Source organism: Etheostoma cragini, chromosome 3, assembly GCF_013103735.1.
Source record: "Etheostoma cragini isolate CJK2018 chromosome 3, CSU_Ecrag_1.0, whole genome shotgun sequence".
Lineage (NCBI taxonomy): Eukaryota > Metazoa > Chordata > Actinopteri > Perciformes > Percidae > Etheostoma > Etheostoma cragini.
The window spans coordinates 25,141,702-25,146,701 of record NC_048409.1 but is presented as its reverse complement, the minus strand read 5'-3'; the positions used below and the strand labels follow the sequence as shown (position 1 = coordinate 25,146,701).

At 37.5% G+C, this 5,000-nt stretch overlaps 1 protein-coding gene across 2 annotated transcripts in view; it reads left to right on the top strand.

The window, feature by feature from the left end:
• The window catches only part of si:ch211-213d14.1 (uncharacterized protein C11orf53 homolog), a 30,467-nt gene that overhangs the window by 2,515 nt on the left and 22,952 nt on the right, over nt 1–5,000 (top strand). The window lies entirely within an intron of this gene.

Sequence of the window (5,000 nt, the reverse complement as noted above, 5' to 3'; positions counted from 1 at the left end):
GGGGCGGGGTGGGAAGATTGAGGTGGACAGGTATAGCATAGAGAGACAGAAAAGGGCAGTGAAGGAGGCTGCCTATGCAAAGTTTGATCCATGCACACCTGCCAGCTGACATTGTCCTCTGCCATGCACAGGCCGCAGACAAGCCTCCTATTGTTGTCTCAGAAACACACGGCAACACACAATCAGAGAAATCAGGCTCTGCTTTAGACGCCTGCATGCACGAGCAAGACTAGCTTTTCAGTTTCCATAAACCGTCTGTCAAAAGGCTTTACAAGACAGTAGCCACTGTTTGTTTTCTGTTTAGCATTGGCATTTCCACTCTATAGATATGCAGGCTGCTATGGCTCGCATAATGAGGAGATTTTGTGAGAGACAGAAGAGAAAACACCATCAGATGCAAGAGACGGGTATTAAAATCAATCACCTTTATCCAATGCAATTTCTAGCACTGACCTTTTTATTTTGAGTTTTTTAACTCTGAATTTGTGTGACAAAGAGGGCCAACCATGAGGTCTGGAGTTCTGAGTGGGTAGACAGCAGCTCTGCTGGTGAGAGATTTATCTAAACACAAATTTTGCTCTGAGAGATGAAATACACATGTGGTTGGGTTCCTCGTCAGTTGGCAAAGCCAAAGAAACAGTGCAGGTAACTTGCAACTCTGAGCTAGCTATGCAGCCAGCCTTATTACCACATATCATGATGTTTCTCTTATTCTAAAGTTTAAGCCCAGTATAACCTTTTAGTTCTGGCTTTCTTCTAAGTGTCATCAAATCCCTTGAAAAGACCAAAACAAAATGATCCTACAAACAAGTGTTTGTGTGTGTGTGTATGTCTCAAGTAAAGCCTGATATTCCTATGTTATTCCTCTATTCCTCTCCAACTGTTGTCCAAAAGCTTAAAGTACAGATATTGCGCGTGTACAATCACCAAAACGGTTTCAACTTTGACAATAGCGTTATGTTTATGTAGGATCCCATCACTCGTAGTGAGAAGCTGATTAAGAATATTGGCTTTCAGGGCCTTAAAACACATCATTGAACCACAGCTTTGCATTGGGTGACATGTTCTTTCATTATCATGAACACACACACCGAGTTTATTTTGAGTCAACCTCAAATTCAATGTCTTCTTGCCTTAATTACTCACTAGCAACCCAAATCCACAGCTGGAAATAGTCCCCAACAAATGTACTAGTTACTTCTCACATTTCCTAAAAAAATCAGTTTTCCTCTGTTATTGAGTTCTTTGGAAAATTAAACTGTTTTTTTGTTCTGTTGTGTAAAGATTTACATCTTTAGTGGGACCCTTGTGGGTTTGTGACTGAGAGATACAAACAGGGTAGAGAAGTCAGAAAATATTGATAGGGATTCATGTTCATGGTCTTTTCATGGGACTTGTTGACAATGATAATTGGCATAATGCAAGACTTATTTAGGTCTTGCATGGCCTCCATAGGTCTGCATCTAAAAAAGAAATCAATGTTTATAAAAATAAAAATATTTATGTCAGCTACAAACTACAAATTGCATTGTTGAAAATGAGTGGGACTGCGCTACACTTCTAATATGTATTAAGTACTGACATCATTCAATGAAGCCAGGACTGACTGGTGTAAAAGCAATATGTGGAGGAGATGAGACCCGTGTCGCTGTCAGGGGGCATGGAGTTCACAAATGAGATAATAACAAAGCTTCTGCTTTTGTTACTCTTTGAAACAGCAACTGTTGACCGCTGATCAACCTTTTCTTACAGAAACAAATCAAAAATAACATTTGGCTTTGCTGATATAAGTGTCATTTTCATTTTAAACCGTTCAGGTATTTTCAAAATTGTGTAACTTTTTTTTAACAAAATAAAGAAATCTAGTCTTGAAACAAGACTACAGTATATAACATTTCGAAAAAAGAAATGTCATAATCTCACTCTTACAGCTATAACATACACACCTGGGCTCACTTCTATACTGTACATGCAGAGGTTTTGCTGCCATAATCAAATGTTGTGTGCTATGACCATTACCTCATGGTTATCTTATGTCATAAAACTAAGATGAAGTAGATAGATGTTATGATGTATCTGACATGGGTGATTCCGTTCATTGACTTGTTCTACTACTTGTGCTACTCTTACACTATGTTTTAGCATTTATCATTACCCCTTGTGGTCAAGGAACTGTAGTCAAAACTTAAGGCAATTAAACTGTTATGTTTTCTATGAATGACAACCAATATTAAAGTAATAACCTGGTGCTATGTTCTTATGGTGACATATAAAGAATATTTTTATTATAAAGTAATTTCAAATGTCCTACATTGAGTAAAGCCGGCCATACTTCCATCACACTGGGTTGCATATACAGGTAGTTCAGCACCCTTTCAATGTAAGCTTCATGAATGACACACAAAGTCCTACTGATGCACAGAGACACACAGTAACTAAAGCCATCCATATCCTAATGTTAGCTTATTCCACCTTTTATCTTGGGGAATAAAAGGCTATTTAGAGGGAAGCAAAAACTCTGACCACAGAGTCAGTCGCCTCATGTTGGAACACGGAGGGGGAGTATAAAGATCTTACATCATTTCACTTCATCTGCTTCTCTTTTCTGAGGACATTTCTATTGTCTCTTGCTGTGCCCAAACATGCTGTTATTACCGTACATAAACAATTTGTGAAAACTGTGGTGACTTAGCAGCAAATTGTGATTAGTCACGAAAAAGTCCTGAAAGCAATGGACCAAGAAGGAAAAATGAAACTGTATATGTAATGTGGGTGCTTGTTCACTTCTTATAACATGAAATACTGTAGGTGCAACTATTTTAGTGGGTAAATAAGAATACGACATGTGTTTTGCATAAGGAGGAAGAGCTTTTTTGCTCTGAAATAATGTTAAATCCATCATCATTACCATTCGCCCCTCCATTACAAACACACACACACAGTCTGAGCTTGAGGTAGATGATTTCCATACACAGCCTTCAGAGATGCACTGAGCCGTACCTGGGACACATGAGGAAGTCTTGGCACTGGCAAATGACATTCAAATTTAACCCTCAAAATTTGCTTGCCTTCCAGCCAACACTGGCTTAATATCAACTCTTTGATGTTGATATGCAAACAAGAGAGCCTGTCAAACCTTACCTGTGTGTCCCTGCACTCTGCACCAATCTGTATCTGCCTTTAGAATAGCAACAGACAGATGCACAATTAGTTTTGTTGTTGGTTAACAAGATTATAAGATTAATAATAATGTAATCCTTATTATCTTATCTATCTAATACGACTCTTATATCTATCTATCTAAACTATTTTTTATCAAATATGAGTACCTGCTGACAATAACAGGATGCAGCACAGAAAAAAAAACAATAAGGGAAATACAAACTCTTCAACTCATATGTAAATGTATGCTGTGCAGCCAAAACATTGTTTTACTGCAGTGTCCACAGATAGCAAATATTAAAAGCGGGAACAGTTATCAGCTTTAGCATGCATTTTCAAGAACTTCAAGCACACAATTTAGAATTTCTGATGGGGGGGTCCTAAAATCTGGAATTCAATTCTCAGTAATTTTGTTAACTTACTTCCTGATGTTAGCTTCCACAGCTGGCTCCTGAAACATGTTGTTGTTGTTGTTGTTGTTGTTGTTGTTGTCGTTGTTGTTGTTGTCGTTGTTGTCGTTGTTGCTCTGATGATGACATTTGATGCTCTACTAGGGTAACTACATAAGCCCTTTGGCCTTTTGGCTCTGCCTGCACTTCTCTTGATGTGTATGAACATGTACATCTTTCCTTGTGTTTTAACCTGTATTCATTTTAATCTTCCCCTTGATATGGTTAGAATGAGATAGGTTAGGTTGGAAATAGTTTTAAAATGACAGAAAAGACATCCAAAATATTTCTATATGATGGAACGGTCTCAAGTTGAAATATTTCCTACAGCATGAACATCATTTAGCTTTTAACAAGAGCTGGATCAAACTGACATTCATTATTTATTAGATGTAATCCTATAATCATGAGGATATAAGAAAGTGAGAGTAAAACATGTGCAGTACTTTAGCAGAACATAGTTTCTCAATGTCTTCTCCAGCCTGTCACAGGTTTCTGTCGGTTGTAACTGTTCCAACAAAGACACTTCTAAACTTCACAGATGGTTTGATGCCAAAATAGGGTGAATTATCCAGTGTTTTACAAGAAAATAATAAATTAAAAGAAAAAAAAAATGTTAAAAACAAACGTTAATGCAAAGTTGTCCAGAAGATTTTTTTTTTCTTCTCATTCTCATCTAAGGGCCCCTCAGATTTATCTTGTGACCCTTTGGATGGACCCAACCCATATGTTAGAAGCCAAAGGACTAATTGTATATAAAGTAGTTAAAACCAGCTACTTAAGCAGCTGCCAGTACAATGCTGCTTACAGCCCTTCATCACTGTGTATATATGCCAGTGAGGTATGAGCAGTTTAATCAAGAGAGACTGTTTTTCCTTTCTTTTATTTGAATACTTTTCAGGGAGGTCAAATTATCCAGTAGCAAGAAATGATTGCAAAGATTGGAGGAAAGTGTAATCACTTTATATGGCTCGATGCCAGAGTACATACTGTCAACATGTTATCGACATCTCTTCAGACCACTATGTTATCATGATACAGCTCTACCATGTCATCACCTGACTGTTGGTTTATGACTTGCCCTGATGTCAATTTGCCTTCTATTTTAAGTTTTCTTATAACAGTTGGATGTATGAAAATCTGAAGGATATACATGTGGATTCATATAATTACAACCTGTGAAATTAAATGTGTTGTACTAACGCACTGTAGCCATACATACATAGTCTGCATGAACACAGTATAATTGTGAAATCTATGTGAGATTAACTTACATTTATGAGGAAGAAAGTCTGATGTAAAACTCTACAACAGGGGTCATCAACTATATTTGTCAGAGGGCCAGAATTTTACCAGACAGTCTCCTTCGGGGCCGGACCCTTATATAAA